The 18,962-nt window shown below is 44.1% G+C and overlaps 2 protein-coding genes across 5 annotated transcripts in view; one reads left to right on the top strand and one right to left on the bottom strand.

Moving 5' to 3' along the window:
* Window positions 1-18,962, top strand: part of GNG5B (G protein subunit gamma 5B) — a 115,091-nt gene that overhangs the window by 19,019 nt on the left and 77,110 nt on the right. The window lies entirely within an intron of this gene.
* RTL9 (retrotransposon Gag like 9) overlaps window positions 1-18,962 on the bottom strand; it is a 97,104-nt gene that overhangs the window by 34,986 nt on the left and 43,156 nt on the right. Inside the window, exon 2 of one of the 3 annotated variants that reach the window (XM_057301207.1) lies at window positions 2,137-2,270. The exons of the other annotated variants lie outside the window; for them this stretch is intronic. The gene's annotated coding sequence lies outside the window, so the exon portion shown is untranslated. The remainder of the gene's footprint in view (window positions 1-2,136; window positions 2,271-18,962) is intronic. 3 annotated transcript variants of the gene reach the window in all.

Raw genomic sequence — 18,962 nt, 5'->3', positions numbered from 1 at the left:
AGACTGCTGTGCCTACAAGCAGCAAAGTCCAAGTGCATGAAAAGAGTTAAATCCTGCTTGGTCCCTTGAAGGGCTAGAAAGCATTTTAAAGGTGACATACATCAGAGTGATCCATTTACACGGGCTGGGCTGTGCAAAAAAGTCAGAGGGGCTGGATGAGAACCTTAAACAATGACAACACAGTTGCATTCCCAGCTGTGTTAAATGACCAGCATATCATGATTGCCTTTTCACGCAAATATCAATGACATAATCCTAACAGGCTTGCAGCTCTCTCGCTGGTGTAATAAAACAATGACCCAATTATTTTCAAGGGCTGAGGCAGTAGATGCAATGACTGGGTATGTTGTGCAGGGCGCTGTGTGTGATGGACGGGGCACAGTAGGGCAGCAAACTGTGTGCTGAGGATCGGAAACCTGCCTCCCGAGCCAAAACTCCTGCCATTCATCTGGTCAGAATAAAAATAAAGCCATTCAGTATGAAAGTTCCCACTTGTTCTCACGACGGAGGCCAGTTGGGAAAATGTGGTGCAGCACTGACTGAAGCAAATTCTGTTTAAAAAACCAGCCGGTTTGTGGGTATTTGTTTATTTATAACTGCCCCACCACCACCTCCCCACACCCTGCCTCATTCTGCAAAGGATTTGAGATGGGATTGGAACACTGAAAGTTTGTTTAAGTCCTAAACAGGTCCAGCTACTTTTTAGACCGATGACAAAATGAAACCTTCTGGATCAAGCCCCTTGCTCTGTGGAACACTGCTTTGGTTTACCCAGCCAGAGCTAGTCCTTCTTGTACCCTGTGGTGAGAGGCACCTCTTGCACCAGAATACCCTTGTGCCCAGTGCTATGCTTGACCAGGGAAATACACATGAGCCCATAAGCCTGAAGCCTGAAAATATTAAGGAATATGGATTCACTTACTCCCTCACTCATTTGCTCATTCAACGAATATTCCTTGGTTAGCTATTCCAGAACAAGCTCTCTTCCAGGCACAGGGGAAGCAAAAATGAATAAGATCCAGTCTCTGCACTTGAGAAGCTCCTCGTCTAGTAGGAAGGACAGACAAGTAAACAAACCCCTGTTCTGCAATGTGGCCAGTGCTGTAGTAGAATCGTGCCTGGGGGTGGCGTGGGAGGTGTAGGGTAACATGAGGTGGGGGCTGCAGGTGGCATAGATGATTTAGTTTGTGGACTTGGACTCAGACTGCCTTGAGTTCAACTTTTGGTTCTGTCTCTTGCTAGCTGTGTGACCTTGGGCACTTTTCTTAACATCCCAGAGCCTCAATTCCTTCATCTGTTAAATGGAGCTAATAATAGAGTTGACGTCATTGGGTTATGATGAGGATTAAATGAGATAATCTGTGTAGAACACTTAGAACAGTTCCTGGCACATAGTAAATACCCAATAAAAACTTAGCTTTTTATGCTTTTTATTTCTTTTGTTTAATTTCATAAGACTGTGTCTGGCGATGAGACTCCAAGGACTGGTTTCTAAAACAGAACTGTTTTCAACAAACTCTTCCCTTTTAGCCTGATTTTTTTTTCCTATGGAATGACACAGTTCTGCCATAATTTTTCCCTCAGCAACCATATGTCTGGCAAGAACCTCAGGAAGAAAATATTTTCCAGATGGTTTTGCTTATGTCAGCCTACTATGTGCCAAGCACCACTCTAGAGGAGAGGGACACATTGCTGAGTGACACAGACAAGGTCCCTGTCCTCTTGGAGCTTACATTCCAGTGGGAGAGACATACCATAAATAGACAAATATAAATAGACATAATTACCCAGAGCAGTAAGTGGGGTTAAGGAAGCATTGCTAATAAAAGAAATGTAAGAGAGGAACAGGAGGCATGTAACTGTGGGTGGTCAGAGAAGGCTCTTCTCAGGAGGTAACGTTAAGCTGAGACTGAAAGGTTAGGAAGGAGCCTTCCATGCCAAAAGCAAGAGGAAGGGCAGTCCAGGCAGGAGCACGTGCAAAGGCCCTGGGGCGAGAAAAGACCGAGAATGTTGCAGAAATTGAAAGACCAGTGTGGCTGAGACACAGAGCCCTAGGAGGGAGGTAAAGCCGGCAGGATTAGTACATGCATTTTGAAGCTGAGGAAATGGAAAGCCCAGAGAGATGAATGGACTTACCCACAATGCCTTGCACAAGGTAGGTGCTCCATATGTTGTAGAATTCACAGTCAGTAGGGCGGGGCTGAGGCCCTTTGCCTTCCAAATCGGACTGAGATTTCCCACCACAACTAGGAATCAGCTACCCAGGGAGACTGAAACATACAGTCGTTTTTGTTGGTGAGTCATAGGCAATGCACATTAGAGTGTGGGGTCGAGTGGCCCCAGCTGCTGCCTGTGTGTGTAAAGGGCGGGGGTGGGCTCAGGCCGTGGCTGAAGCTTTTTAGCATGTTTATGATGAGCTGAAAGAACTCACTGCTTAATTTAAAATACGGCTCACACATACACATACAATTCAGCAGCTGGAGGAGCTGCCAGGAAATGAGAATAAGTGTAGAAAATTGGAGGATCAGGAATATCAGGTATTCGGCTCCGTTTCCCAGCTCCCATGCGCTGTCTCTGATCCCATAAGGTCCCATCTTCCCTAACAAACTCTGGGAGGTCAAGACATGGTTGGAGACTGTGGCAGTTTGGGGAAGGGAGGCCTTGCCAGAGCCCTTAATGCTAGCTACACTGATTGCCCCACCCGGCCTTAAGCTTGCCGGCCTTCCTCTCGTTCATGTTCCTTGAAATCTGACGGCTGGAAAAACTCATTTGGCCCTGATCACTAACTGCCTATGCTAGCTGCTGCTTTTCCTGATTGTGTGTATCTTGCCTCCTCAACCACACGGGGGCCATCGGCACACACTTGAGGAATTGAGTTGTTTTCTTTTGTATTCACCGCAGCTCTCAGCACAGTAGAATTTACACAGTGAGAGACTCGAATGTGTTTGCTCATGGGTTGCAAGATAGTATCATTTGAAAAGCCTTTGGGGCAGAGTACCTGCTCTTAATTAAAAAAATAAGAACCTCAACTTGACAAAAATGTGTTAGACCATCAGGCGTATCTCTGGTTTCCTTCACATTGTTCCTCTACACCCAGAGTCCCCAGCCTGCATGCCGGATGAACCTACAGCCTCTCAATCAAAATGCTCCACAAGTCATCTCTTTGGGTTCTTTGCTCAGAATATCCCTTCTGACTGGGATGCCCTCTCTCCCAACTCTACCAATCATAACCCCATCTCACCCTTCAAGGCCAAATGTAAATGCCATCTCTGGCATGAAGCTTTTGCAGGCACAATTCATTGCTCTTGCCCCTGAACATGGCACCCTGTGTCTACCTCTTTTATGGTACAGGCTGGTGGACTGGAATGACCTGGTTTCAAATTCCAACTCCATCACTTCCCAAGGCTACCTCCGTTTTCTCTTCTAGAAAAAGGGATAACAACATCAGCCTCAATGGGATGTTGGAAGTTGCCAGTAAAATAATATCTGCAGCCCGCATAGCACAAGACTTAGCCTCCAGAGCTCAGTAAGTGTTTTTTGTCATCATCATCATCTTCATCACCTCTGGGGAGCAGAAGAATGTAATAGTTCCAGAACTGGTTTGGTCCATTCTTAAAAATATGACCTTGGGCCAGTCTCTTCCACTCTGAGGCTCTGTTTCCTCATGTGTATAAAATGAAGTGATAATAGTTTACCCACCTCCATCACAAAACCTGCTGGGAAGATGCAAAGACATAATAATGTAGGCAAGGTAAACTGCTAAGCACAGGGCTTATCGCATAAAAAAAATGCTCATTTGCGTCTACACACCCCTACAACCTAGAAAACTCCTTTAAGGGCACAGACAATATTTTACTTATCTTTGCATCTCTTGCTGCCTAGCCTAGCCCAGAACCTCTGCAGCTGGCAGACCCACAATAAATCATTGTTGAATTGAATTGAAAACCCAAACCAGATGTGCCTCCTCCCCTGTCAAATGAAGCTTTCAAGCTGGCGGGTTGGGCCTGCTGCCTCTTCACTCCCCCTCCCTCCAAGCTGAGCAGCCGCCATTGTCTAGGCCTGGCTCTGGGGAATGAGGCAGTGCCTGCCGAGAGGAGGGATTCAGAGTGGGTAAGGATAGATGGCACTAGGTGGGATGAGCGCGGTAGGGAAGAGCACTCTGTCTGTTCCTGGTGACCCCAAACAGACTGCCTTTGAAGGGGGCTGTCCTGAAGTCTCTGTCGAATGAAAAGTAGTGACAGTCCAAAAGCCCTTCGCCACCCAGCGCCTAGCTGTGGAGGAAACCCAGCTCTCCCCCAAAAACCGAAAATTGGAAGTAAATGAAGATATCGGGAGAAAGCTTCCTCTTCCTTTAGCAAAGATAGTGATACAGACGTTCAGAGAGGTTCAGCTCTGAAATCATAAGGCCAGGATTTGAAGCTGAGTTCACTGGCACCATGGGCATGCTCTAACCACTGGGCAACCTTGCCTCTAAGCTAGTCTTGCTATAGAAGGACAGGAGTATGTTTTCACCCTTCCCACCAATCCCACAGGACGCTTAGAAGCAGAGCGTATGGCTTTAATGGTGGAAAATACTTTAAAAAGTACGAATCTGTTACAAAACTACAAAAAGAGGCCCATGTGTTCAGTGTTTCTGAGCCAGAGCTATGCAGACAGGGCACAGGGGGTAGCATGCTAACCAGCACAGAGTCAAGGTAATGGGCCACACACCTGAACATGGCCACTTGGATTGTAACTCTAGCTCTGTCACATGCTAGCCTGAGTGACCCCGGGCAAGTGATTTAACACCCCTGTGCCTCCATTTTCCCACCTGTCATATGATATTAATAATAGTACCTCCTCACAGGGTTGTCTATGAGAAGTAAATAATCTAACATTTTTAAAGCAGTTACCATGTGCCCGGGACATGGTAAACATTAAACAACGGTTCGTTAAATCAAAATAAATACATACCTCTGTCCCTTTGTAGCCAGACTAGTCTAGAGGCACTGTTGCCAAATGGTTAGTGTGTGCCCATGGAACCAGCTGAACTCGGCTTCAAATCCTGGTCTCATGATTTCAGAGCTGAGCCTCTATGAAACTCAGTTTGACCATCTCTACCATGAGAACAATAACAGTCCCTTCCCCACAAGCTGTTGAGAGTTTTAAATGAGATATCTCCAAAGTCCAGAACACAGTGCCTTGCCACGGCACAGTGAGTAAGCACCCAATTAAGGCAGAGTGTTAATCATCTGAGTCTGCTTCCCATTTTCTTTTTTTTTTTGTTTTGCCTCTTCTGGGTTAAGTTAACCCACGATATATAGTTTTGGAAGTCTTGCAGCAGTAAAGGAAACAATTTCATCATTTTGCCAATGAAATTCCTAAACATTTTATTCAAGAGCCAGAAAAGGCAAACATTTTTGGTCATTTCTAAATCAATGAAGCATGGACAATCAGTTTCCCCACTCAGCAAACCTGACTCCCAAAGCTATAGAAGTCACTTTGCAGGACAAAATTGAAGGAATGAGTATTTTACTGCAAACAAAAGCCATCTTTGTTTGCGGCCCAGCTTTGGGAGAAAAGAAATACCTCAACCCAGGAGCTTGGAAAATTCTTGAAAGTTCTCTTTTTATTCCAGCAAATCCAACCTAATTGGCAAGATTCCTGACCATGCAAACCTGAGTCAGAATGAGTCGCCTTTACCCACCCATCTCCCCACAGCACCCAGAACCCAGCAGAGTACACTGGGCATCAATACATATTGGTTGTCGATTCCTCCATGGGAGCCCCAAATTCCATTTCTACAATGTCTGCTACATTGCCAAAACAATCCAAAAGCAGCACTAAAGAACATTTTGAAAATGGGGAAAAAAGCATCCATCACTCACCACTCTAACACAACTCTTAGTTTTGTGTGGAAAGTTCTCTTCCAGTCTTTATCCACGTGCAGACATATTTTTATAGCACTGTAGTCATAGGGAAAAACTGCAGCAGCTTCAGCCAAGAATCAGATACCATACAGCTCATGTCACTAAACTTTCCAAGTGAGAGCTTTTTCTTCTCTCATTCACTCTATTCATTCATTAATTCAGTCATTCAACAAACATAGATTTAACCATGGCTCTGGTGCTACAGCCCTGGGGAGTACAGAGATGACTAAGGCACAATCCCAGTTCTCAAGATGCTTCCAGTTTAATGGGGGAAACAGAGAAGACAGCAGGAAATTATAACACACTGGGATAAACATGAATGCTGTGAAAGCACAGAAGAGGAGCATTTAAAGTGGGCAGGAAAGGGTGTGGAGGATGGGGAGGCAGAGAATATATATATATATGCTTTCTTCTTTCTTCAGAAGAAAGCAAGGTGTCATCAGGTGGCCAAAAATAGTACTGTGTGACTGCATGGGAAAGTGGTAGTGGATGCAGTGAGAAAGGAAGGACAGGGCCAAATCATTAAGATCAAAGGTTTCCGTTTCATTCTGAAGACTGAGGGGAAGCTCTGGAAGGACTTTAAGCAGAGTAGTAGCACTGTCAGATGTGCATTTTAGAAAGATTGTCCCAGCAACAGCATGGAAGGTAGATTGTAGGGCATGAGATAGGTAACAGGGGAGCCATTTATCAGCTTGTCACAATAATTCATCAAGATAAGGAAGGTCTAAACGAATGAGATGGCTTCTCCACATACAAATTGTGTCACGTTAGTGAGTGACTTAACCTGTCTGTGCCTCAGCTTCCTCCTCTGTAAAGCAAAAATAACAAGAGTATTGCCCTTACAGGGCTGCTGGCAGGATTAAATGAAACACTGCATGCAAAGCACCTGGCACAGTGGCTGGTACCTAGAAGACACTCGATACATATCACTTCCCCTTTCCCCTCATCCTTTTTCCTCCACTTTACCCTTTCTTAAAGGCTGGCATGGTATGGAGCATGGAAGTGGCCAAAGCAGACTCTAACCCAGACAGTCTGACTCCAGAGGGCAGTGGAGAAAGTTTGCAAGTGCTATTGTCAGGACAGTTACTTAGAAGGATTGTTTAGCTGAGTCGAGGGCCCCGCTGAGGTTGGAAACTATGACTTTCTGGTGGGACTAACCAACAAAGTGATGGGATTTTCTCCAGCAATGTTCCTCCATCTGGGCATAAGCACAGAGGAGGAAACTGTCAGTTAAATTTATCCAGACTTAGGATTTTGCCTCATGGATGCAGCAGAAAGACACAGGGCAAGGGAATTGGGGATATACGCAAGATTCTGAAAGCAAACAGACCTGACTTCAAATCTCATCTCTGCTGTGGGACTTTGGGTAAGTCACTCAACCTCTCTGAGCCTCAGTCACCTCATTAAAAGGAAAACCACAATAGTATCTTCCTCATAAAGTTATTGTGAGGATAACATGAGATTACTGAAATGATGTCATAAGATGGGTAGTATATGCCTGGCACATACATATTAGTTGTTATTCTTATCATCATCATCATCATGTTCCAGGATGGAGAGGGAAGGTAGTAAGGTGAAAGGGACTGATGGGATGGAAGAAATGGATGGAGGGGGCTCAAAAAACTGGAGAGCCTCCTGAGGTAAAAAGAAGAGCGTTGAGGCCAGCCAGCAAGGTGTAGATGGTAGGGGGTTCTGACTGATGATGAAGCATGGTAAGGCTAGGATGAGAGTGTGTCCTGTACATGGATCACGGATGTCCAACTCACCCAGAATGATGTCAGGACTTGGGGTGGAGAAGAAGACAATGAGCCAGATGTCGAACTCTTCGATGAATGTGGGGGTAGGGGGGGGTTGACCAGGAGGGGATGGTTATAAAGAAGCGTCAACGAGGAGAGAAGTAGCCAGATGGCATGAGAAGGAGGAGTTCTTGGCTGAGGACGGAGGACTAACAGCCTGGAAGCAAACAGGGGAAGCTAGAGCACAGACCCCACCTCCCAGCCCTAGGGTGCCTGTAGTGTGGGAGTGTGGACAGTGTCCACTAGAGGGCGCTGGTGGCAAAGCCGTGAGATCCGCCGTGGAGACTCAGGTTTCAGCACTTCCAGGCCCGGAGGTAGACAATAGTGCTCTGTAAAATTTATCCAGGGTGTAGGGGGAATTGTTTACTGCAAGGTGGGGGCTTCCAGAGGATACTGAGAAGAGTGAGAGAGGGCGGTAGTGGGGAGGTGGATGAGTCGGGGTGGCGGGGATGGGAGCACTGAGCAGTATGAGGATGGTATGGGAGAGGACAGATGACGAGCAGGGAGGCTTAACGTTTGGGCTGTGGCCAAGAACTGGGGGATGTGAAGCCTGGTGGGATTAACTGTCCTCGGAATTCCAAACGGAGCTTTTTTTTCCCCTTTACATCTTTTGTTTATTATAAAAGTAGCACATGCTTGTTTCAAACAACTCTAATTATTGCTCAAGGGAAAATCTACCTCTCCTATTCTACTCCCCAGTGTTGACAGTCTGTCTATCCTTCCAGTCTTTTCCTGTATGTGTAACATATAATACCCTTAACAAAAATCAGATCCTACTATACTTACTCTTCTGCAACTTGCTTTTATCACAATACTATATTGGAGATATCATTGCACATCAGTATTTAAAGATCTAGCTTGTCTTTATTTGTGGCTACATCGTCATTGTCATCATTATACTAGTAGTTGGAATAGTAATGTGTAGCAATTATTAAATGCTCTGTGCCAGGTCCTATCTGAATATTTCATATGAATTATCTCATTTACTCTTCACAACTTCATGAATTGTTACTTTTCCCATTTTACAGATGAGAAACGGCACAGAGAGGTTAGAAACTTGGTCGAGGTCACACAACTCATAAAAGCTAGAGGAGGAAGTCAAACCTAGGCAGTCTAACCAAGGCTCAAACTCTTAATCATTAGCATAGTAATGTTTAGTATGTCATTATTGGGATGTATTATAAATGATTTAACCAGTCCTTCACCGAGGTCATTTAGTTTTTTCAATTTGCTCCTATTTACAAATAATGTTTAAATGAACATCCTTATACATGGAGCATTTTGCAAAGGTAAACTCCTAAGACAGGAATTGCTGACTCAAATAACATTTCCAGTTGCCCTCCAGATTTGCATCAAGAGTGAATGAGTGTGCTGTTTCACCAGATTCTCACAAACCCTGGGTTTTAGTGACCTTTTAAATTTTTGCCAATTTGAGAGGTAAAAGCTGACATCTGAATCATCTCAATATTGTTTTAATTTGCATTTCTTAATTATTACTGATTGGTGTTCCTTTTAATAGGGCATAGGCCCTTTGCGTTTCCTCTGTGAATTGCCTCTTCATTATTCTTTGAGCATTTTTCTAGTGAATTGTTCATCATCTTCTCATTGGTCTACAGAAGCTCATTTATTCCTTCCTTCAACAAGTATTTATTGAGTACCTACTGTATGCCAGGCACCAGTCTAGCACTAGAAATATAATAGTGAGTAAGCAAAACCTGAGCTTTCATGAAGCTAACATGTAAGCAGAGGAAATAATAGAAAAACAAGTAGCTAAATCATGTCATTGTAAATCATGGTAAGTGCTGTAAAGAAAATAATGCACTTCTTACACTGGAGCTGGTGGAGTATTCTGAATAATAAACCATTGTATTCCTTCTATGTTGTGACTTTATCCTGGTTTATATGTTGCCTTTCCACTTTGCATGAGATATGTTTCACCATACTCAGGTTGTTAAATTTTTGCATAGTCAAATCTATCATTCTTTTTCTTCATAGATTCTACAGTTTCTTGTTGCTTTGCAAAGACTCCCTACCTCAATATTCTCTTACGCCTTCTTCTAATCTTTTAATGGTTTCTCTTTTTAACATCTAAATCTGACCTAATTGGATTATATTTTGGAATAAGGAGTGAGATAAAGATTCAGCTTTATATTTTGGTGGCAGGCCGGTTGTCACAGTAAATGGCACCATGTATTAAATGGTGCATCCTTTTCCCCAGAAATGGTGAGGCTGAAGCCCAGAGAAGGGACGACTCTTGCCCAGGGTCATGTAGCAAATTAGTGGTGACCAAACTCTTCCCAGATCTTGAGGCTACTGACTTCCATGCCAGTGATACAAAACTGAACTCATCACAGCTCCATTCTCTGGTGCACTTGAACAGTCTTCCCTGACCCACGCCAAGGTTCACTGTCGGAGGCCACAGTATTTTTCCTTTCCAATAGGCCCCCTGACTTCTCTTGCTCAGAGATACAAGTGCAGTGACCCATGGCAGCTCTGCTGCGTATAAATAGGAAGACACTTGCTGATCGCTGCTGAAATACCTCACATTAAGGCAGCTTTGGACACAGAAGACTGGAGGCAGAGAGCAGATAGATTTGCCATTTAGGAACCAAAATAGGAAGTGTCTAATTTTAAATAAAGAGATTTGGCATTGTTTTCATCCAGTTGCTGATGGAGCAGCTGCCATCGTGGAGCTTTTCAAGGAGGCTGCCTTGAATTACGCCGAAATGATAAGCTTGTGGCTTGGAGGCTGCTGGGACTTGTCCCAAGGCCCCAGCTATGACATATCTAGGATCCAAAAGGTTATCTTGAAACGACAGGTGACTACATCACCACCAACGCAGCTTGACCTGACATCCCATTTCACTTTATGTTTCCCTTCTCCCTCCATGCTTCCCAAAGCTGTGGACATTTTGTCTGTGGAAAGCTGCTACCCCCAGGAGACAAGCATCTGGGAGAGCATCTCCACAGAAAAAGAAAAGTGAAGTGGGAGTTGAAGTCATTCACGCTACTTGAGACAACAATTTTTAAAAGCTCCTATTTTCCCTCAGTTACCAGGAGATTTTCGGTCAAAGTGTTCGAAGAAAATAGGTGGATAATTACCTCCATTATTTCACTTGGCTTTCTATGGATAGACATCGTCAAAGAGTTCTTCTTGTCCTACTAATCTTGATGGGTATTTTGTTGATTCACTTCCAAACTCTGAAGTAAATGTACTGCTTATTATAACGAAAAACAACCTTTAAGATGCCCTCTGTCCTCTACCTCTAGGCAGAGTGAGCAGCAGCTTGTACAGTGAAATTTAAGGTCCTTCTTCCCACACTAATAATGTCAGATCGTCCCACCACCAATACAGCGGAGGAAAAACCCTGAGTTCCATTTCCAACTCTGCCATGACTTGCTCTGTGACCCGGGGCGAGTCATCATCCCTGTCGGTGACTCAGCTGGCTACCCATAAAACGAGAAAGTCAGTCTGAGTGGTTTCCCTAACTGGGTTCCTCATCGAAATCACCAGTGATACTGTTAATAATATGCAGATAATTCAAGTCCTCATCTCGGACTTATTGAATCAGACTCTGAGGATTAGGAGCCACACTGCATCTGTATTTCAACAGCATTCCTGGTAATTCCATTGTACAGCCAGGTTTGGGATCTAGTGAACCAGATGACCTCAGGGTCCCTTCTGCTCCTGACAACAGGCGGTTCAATACCTCCCTCTGTACTTATGTACCATATCTCTAAGTGAGGTGCTGCCCCCTGCCCTTCATGCTAAGTGGGAGCCCATTCTCTTATCAGGAGCCCTGAAGGCTTTAGCCATTCCTTTGTCAGATATTTAGCAGTTACCTTTGAGGACAGGACCCAGAAGGAAGGAGTACACGTATTATTGATGGGATCAGGGGAGTGAAAAAAAAAAAAAAAAACAGCAGCAGCAACAACAGAAAAATGGGGGAGCTGGATCTGCCTGAAGGCCAAGACAGCCTGAGATCCTAATGGGGGCATGGAGGGCATTGACAGATTATACGTACAATACTCGAGCCTCATTTTCCCTGGTATCCTCTCTGTCTTGGCCAGACAAAACAATGCAAAGAGGTACAGCTAAGCTGGAAAACAGCCCTCTTTTTAGGTAGTGAGGTCTTTGGGCCCCTACGATTGATACCAGCAAGTGAGAATGTAAACACAACTCTCTTCACCACTGGGACCATCTGACGTCAGTCCCTTGGCTCCAACATGTCTCAAGATAAGAGGACTGTAGGAAGCCCTGGGCCTTGACATTAGGACGCTCTAGCTTTGAGGCAAACTCTGAACTATGGTTTCTCTTCTGATAACTGGGATCCTGCCTTCTTTTGGTGATCAAAAGTCCCCGTCTCAAAAAAAAAAAGTCCCCATCTCCTGCCAGTTTTATATACCCCGACTATGCTGACCTACATGCCTGACTCCAGCTGTGTGCTTGCATCCACATTCATTATTCATTATTTATAAGCACCTCAGTTAATTAGGCCAAACGGAAGCAAAACACATGGTCCTGGCCCTCACGAAGCCATCAGGCTAGCACAGTGGTGTTCAACCTTATCAGACTTAACATCCTCTCTTTTATAATAAATCTGCTTTTGCTTCACCCCTTTACTATCCTGAAATTAAATTTCTAGGTACTATAACCTACCTACACGCATAAGTTCAAAAAGATAGCTATATGTCCTGCCACATAAAGAGAAAATAAAGCAATACATAATAAAACACTATGTATTTAACTCTGTAAATGCTCACACAGGACTACATTGAATGATTAAATGAAGTAGTCAGAAGCTTGTGCCTTTATATAGAATCCCCATGAATGCAACAGTTATGGACACAAACTGATATGTTATATTGATTAATTCCAAAAGCAACATCACAATTGTTGACATGATTTCCTGAAATGGTGAATGAGTCTGTGTGATCCTCTGTAACCATGTAATCTTCCATATCTTTACAGAATAGTTGATTAAAACTGTGGGGTCGGGGCAGGGGGAGGAAAACCCTTTGTGCTTAGGTATAAAACATTTATAGTAAAAGTTTAGATAATTAGAAAAGCAGTTTTCAGCTCCATGGAAGTCCAGCAGAACATTCAAAAATCATTCGAGATGCTAGACTATTTTTTATTTTGCAAGTCTGTCGTGGGCATTGGAGAACATCTAGCATCCCCATTTCCAGTCCTCTGAATACCCTCTTGCATTTTCCAAAAGTCCCCTAGGGGGCAGTATTGTCTCGGTTGAGAGCCACCAGTCTAGTCATTCAGTTTCTGTGGAACTGGGATTTTGTCTGGTTCTTCCCAAGCTCCCAAATCCTTCACCCTTGCCTCCAAGGACTAGAGTCCCATCCTTGCTACTAGCACCTGGCAGGACTCCTAAGCCTCACCTGCTCCTGCTCAGTTCAGCTAGGCTGGGCAGGACTTCTGCTTTCACCAAAGCCAAGTGCTTCTCTAAATTGATACCTGTTGTTGCCACTCTCTTTGGGTGCCCCACTAAACTCAGCTGCAGTTGAGTTTCCTGCTCCATCCCAACAGGGTGCATTTTGCGGCATATGCCAGCTCTTCCACTCTGAACTTCCAATCTCCAGCCCCCTGACACTATGATCACCCACAGACCCAGGCTGTTGATAGTCAGTAGAACAGGTCCAACTACAGCAAGGTTTGAACTTGTGCCTCACCAGAACCCTGTGGCCTTTTGCCTTCAGCTAGATCCCCTTCTGATATTGAAACAGGAAAGAATTATCTTCTGCAAATAGAAAGAAAATGAGAGTCAGACCTTCTGTTAGGGCCCTCTTCTACCAGCCTTTAAATAGTTTTCTTGTCAGCCTCACACAGATAGCCCCAAACCATTTGAGAAGCCAGCACAGCTCCCTGCAAAGCACTGTAGCAAAAGGACTATGTACTCTGGAATCAGATGGACCTGAGTTCAAGTCCAGGGTCTATCTCATACTGCTTAAAGACAAAGAAATTCACTTAGACTCTCTGAGCTGCAGTTTGCTCACCTGGAAAAATGGCAACAATAATGAATGTCTGGAAAATGCTTAGCACAGTACCTGCCACATAGTAATCTGCTAGTAAATGGTTGTTATTTGTATTATTCTAGCAATCACATGGTATGTGCTGAAAAGTGGCTTCTGCTGACCTTACCTGTCCTATCCTATATATTTCCACTGTATCTTCTAGACCAAGGCAGAGGTTCCTGTGAGGCTCACTAGGATGAATCTGCATCCTGGGTTGAAGTTCCAACAGTGAGAAATACCAAGCTGGTAAAATCTCAAGGACTCTCTTCACCCAGCCATTGAGAATGTATTTTTATTTTTTCTATTCTGTCTCCTTCCACAAAGAAAATCTTTTATGTAGCATTGAGCAAACCAGGATGGGGAAGCAGAATTAACTAGAAACTATACTTAAACAGGTTCCCACTTTCCTATAAAATTCAAGAATTGTCTGCAAAGGTGACTGGTGAAGTTGGCGGCATTGTTAATCACCTAAAGCAGCGTTTGCGCAATACCAGAGCTTTCCGAGGAAAAGGAGAAAACACAATCAATCATCCAGGTGCCAAAGAAGGCATTCAGCTCCTGTGCAGAGATGATATTAAAAAGTTACCTCAGTGCAAGCAACTAGATTAAGACAACAGACATCTTGAAGGTTCTAACCTGTTTGCTTAGCATTAAGAAATGGTGTTGAACAACCCAAAAACTATTGCATGGAACATCCACACATTCATCAATCAGTCAATATTTATGGAGCACACACTACATGCCAGGCACTATGAGAACTATAGAAAGCAGAGGAGCATAAGACTTTCCAGAACCAAAAAGAGGAATGCTTTTACACTGTTGGTGGGTGTGTAAATTAGTTCAAATATTGTGGAAGACACTGGAGATTCTTCAAGGATCTAGAACTAGAAATACCATTTGACCCAGCGATCCCATTACTGGGCATATACACAAAGGATTACAAATCATGCTGCTATAAAGACACATGCCCACGTATGTTTATTGCGGCACTATTCACAATAGCAAAGACTTGGAACCAACCCAAATGTCCATCAATGATAGACTGGATAAAGAAAATGTGGCACACATACACCATGGAATATTATGCAGCCATAAAAAAGAATGAGTTCACGTCATTTGCAGGGACATGGATGAAGCTGGAAACCATCATTCTCAGCAAACTATCGCAAGATCAGAAAACCAAACACCGCATGTCCTCACTCATAAGTGGGAGTTGAACAATGAGAACACATGGAAGCAGAGAGGGGAACATCACACACCGGGGCCTGTGGGGCGTGGGGGGCTAGGGGAGGGATAGCATTAGGAGAAATACCTAATGTAGGTGACGGGTAGATGGGTGCAGCAAACCACTATGGCACTTGTATACCTAAGTAACCAAACTGCAAGTTCTGCACATGTAACACAGAACTTGAAGAAAAAAAAAAAAAACCACTTTCCAGAACCTTCCTTGAAGAACTTACTATCCAATTTGGGGAGTCCTTCCTTGAAGAACTTACTATCCAATTTGGGGAGTCGGGGGTGGAGGTGGAGAGAAAAGAACAAATCTCTGAACAAAGCAATAGAAAGCCCTTCAGCTAGGGTTTTCAGAGTAGGCTAACATCCTTTTCATTGCTGTAATTACAGTCTCATAAAATTAAGCAGACCAGATGTTCTGTGATTTGGTAAAAGAGAAAATATAGTCAAGCTTATTAAAGAGACTGTTTGACTTTACAAGGACTTGCACACCATGGTTCAGAACCAGGTGTTGGTGTCAGGTGGATCTGCGTTTAAGTTCTGGCTGCACCACTTACTAGCTGGGTCACCTTGCCCAGGTTGTCTAACTTCTTTGGGCCCGTTTCCTCCTATGGAAATTGAGGGTAATAGCAATACCTTTTTGGAAGGATCATAGTGAAGATTAATAGAGATACCTTATATAAAACACTTAGCATAGAGCCTACCACACAGTTAATGTTCCCTTAAAAAGCAGCTTATTATAATCATTAAAAGAGAGAGAATGACTATTGCTAGCATTTGCCAAGGACATCTGGAAACTCTGAAAGAAAATTCCAACCTCTTCTATTAGCAGTGGGGACAGGTTTCCCTCCCTTCTGGAGCACTAACATTCTTGGAGAAACAGCCAGCTGGATATGGTAAGATGGTGAGGTAAACAAAGTGTTTCTCCAAAAGTTCCATACCTTCTCCTCCCAGGTTAATTTGGCTTTTACGCTGCTACCCATTTGCTCAGAAGGGGCTCCTTTCAGCCATTGAGGCCCTCTCTGGGAGCTCTTGGTTATCCAATTTTAATGTTCCCCTCTTTACAAGCTCCCTTTGCAATTTGGCATTCTACATCTTCTTCCCTGAGGGATAACAACACAAGAAAAGATAGAAAAATTGCAATGTGACCTTTTTAAAAAGAATGACCTGTATGCAAAATCCCAACAGCACCTCTTAGAAAATACATTTACACAAAACCCCACGAAAGGCTCTGACTCATGCTTGGGGGGGACACAACAAGCACACCTGAATATATTTTTCGAATTTAACTGACAAAAGCGTATCTCTGAATCTCCATCACAGTATGTATAGTTTCCACCCCAAAAGTAAACACTTTAGGCTATTAGGAGAAATGACAATGGCCGTTTCAACAGAATGCGGATGACAGAATTTGCTTCCGAAAATGCTACTATGTGTATTTTCTTGTTTCCTGGTTGTTAATATAACACATTTTGCCTCTGAGTCAAATGTTTTTACTTATGCCAAGAAAAATCGTGAGTTACAGGAAGTCTAACAGGCTTAATTAGTGAGTTTAACTTAATCCGGTGATTTTGCAGCAACCCTGACAGAGTCAGGTTCACTCCCTGAATTTAATGGGAAGTGGTCAGAAATGGCCTTTAGCAACCTTATGAGAGAAAAGGCACATGATGCGCACAAACAAGGCCGGTTCTCCCAAGGTAAAAATAATAGGCTGAGGTACCATAATTATCAACAGTGGTTTTTGTATACAGGTGCCTACTGCATGTGTTACCTGTTGCTTTCAGCTTTCGTAATTACAGTTTCTTATGATCAGACAGTGCTATTTTCCCTTCCTATTACCAACCAGCATGCTCAGGTGAAAGTTGTTCATGCCCCTGGAGTTTGTCCTGCAAGTGTATTTTTAAAGGCAAAGCTTCTTAGCCCAGCCAAATGAAACTGATCGGAAAAGCACCATAGAAACCAGAGGCCTATTATGTGTAATAGCTGGGCTCTTTGCAGCCCTATCCTAAGCACTAGGCCACAATTTCGGAAGGAAAGAACCTGTAAAGACTTCAGAAGACAGCAATGAAGACGATTAAGGGATTGGAAAAGAGGATCTAGGGGAAAAGGTTAAAGGTATTAGGATTATAAGGACGATTTAGCCTCAAGAGGAAAAAAAATGAAGGAGCCTGACCAACTGTTCTTCCTCGCTATTGATGGCACAGAATAAACGAATGGTAGCATGACGTACTTTAGTTTAGATGTAAGAAAGAACATGACAACAAGTCTCCAGAATCACTAAAGACTGTTCGTTCTTCATTCCTAAAACATTAGTCGAGCTTCCACCCCATGCTGGACTGTGTGCTGAGCACTGGAGAAGAAGTTCACAGGCTAATGAGGGAGACATGCCAAACAGATCATTATAAGACAGTGGGAGGCTTAGTATAATTGAAGGAATTCAGAATGCTTTGGACTTTTAAAAGGCGATTGGGTGTATACAGCACATATATATCACCTCCAGTGGGGTCTGAGGCAGTACCCAGTAATCAAGTACATTGATATTTCTGGAGCAAAAACACATGAATATTCACACAGGGTGTGAAAAATAAAGACTATAAATAACCTCATGTCAGTTAAAGTTGCGCTGCCAAATGAGTTTGTCATAAACGTACAAAGGCTCTCAGTTTCCAGAGCTTTTGGGGTTTTGGAATGATAGCTATGAGGCTATGAGTCTGGGTAAGGGGAGTCTGGCCAAGCACCAAGACCTGGGAATGACAGGGAGCTTCAGAATGTGGGCAGAGCCTGTGTCTCTAATGTGCCCCAATTCTGCTGCCCTGGTATCATGGACGTGTTTGGAGAAGGATCCGGGCGTGTGCATGTGTGTGCGCGCATGCGTGTGTGTGTGTGTGTCTGTCTGTCTGTGTGTGTCTGTGTATACAGCAGGAGGAAGCTCCTTGCTGCTCCTCAGGTCAAGTCCACTTTCAGTGGCTCCTAGCAACATACTTTGAAGGAATGAGGCCTTTATTAACCAAATAATCAGTAAATGGGTTTTGTTATTGTTTTCAAATTATTTAGCTCCATAGTACCTATGAATATGCCCACAAATTTTGTAGAATAAGCATCCTCTGTGAGGTTTGCAATGTGTGGTAGAATCCCTGGGGCTGGGGGGTGTCACATCTCTGGCCTTCCTTTTTCAGCTGTGTTCTGTGAAGAACAGGGGCAGGGAAAGCCTGGCCTCTCAACTCCCTCTCTCATACCTACTCCCAAGGATGGCAGGGCCTGCCTAGCAAGTGATAAAGAAAGCTGAAAAGCCTACAGGGAAGGGCACCTGAGCTTCTGCTTATCTGGATTGGGGAACACCCAATTATCCTCTACCAGCCAAGCAGCTTCACGTAGGGGCTAACCTCCCTTAAAGGGGAACACCCAGTGAACCCTGTCACACCCTCAGAAGTTGTTTGCTTCCTGAAGAAAAGGGGGCAGTCCTTGAGTTCATTCTTCTGTTCCTAATCATGAAAGGAGACACCCCCCTTTCAGGACCTATTTTCTTTTGTCACTTACCCCCAACCATCACCTACACCTAAGCTCAAAAAATAACTAAAGCCCTCTTTTTGTCTTTAGACCTCCCTCCAAAAGCATGTCCTTCTCTCTGGACTGGTCCTCCTCTCCACCCTCTGGGAATCCAAGCCCACATCATTTCAGGATGAGATCAGCCTCCAGCCACTCCCTCTGAGGCCTGGCTTCCCAACCTTGGTGATTCCAAAGCACACATCTGTTGCAACACACAGGGCTCGCCCCTAGGCAAAATGGAGCCGGGGACACAGCTCTCAGTCAGCTGAGCTCCCACACTCACATACCCCATCCATGCTAGCACAGCCTTCCTCTTCCGTGGGGAGTAGGCTCCCTGGAACCCTTCCGTCTCCTCTCCCTGACAGGAAAGGCTCTGATCAAGGAATTTGCACTCAGATATAAATAATAACCCTGCCTTACCAAGGCAACCCTGACAGACAAACCTTGCAAT

Source organism: Pan paniscus, chromosome X, assembly GCF_029289425.2.
Source record: "Pan paniscus chromosome X, NHGRI_mPanPan1-v2.0_pri, whole genome shotgun sequence".
Classification (NCBI taxonomy): Eukaryota; Metazoa; Chordata; class Mammalia; order Primates; family Hominidae; genus Pan; species Pan paniscus.
This window is presented reverse-complemented; position numbering and strand designations above follow the sequence as displayed.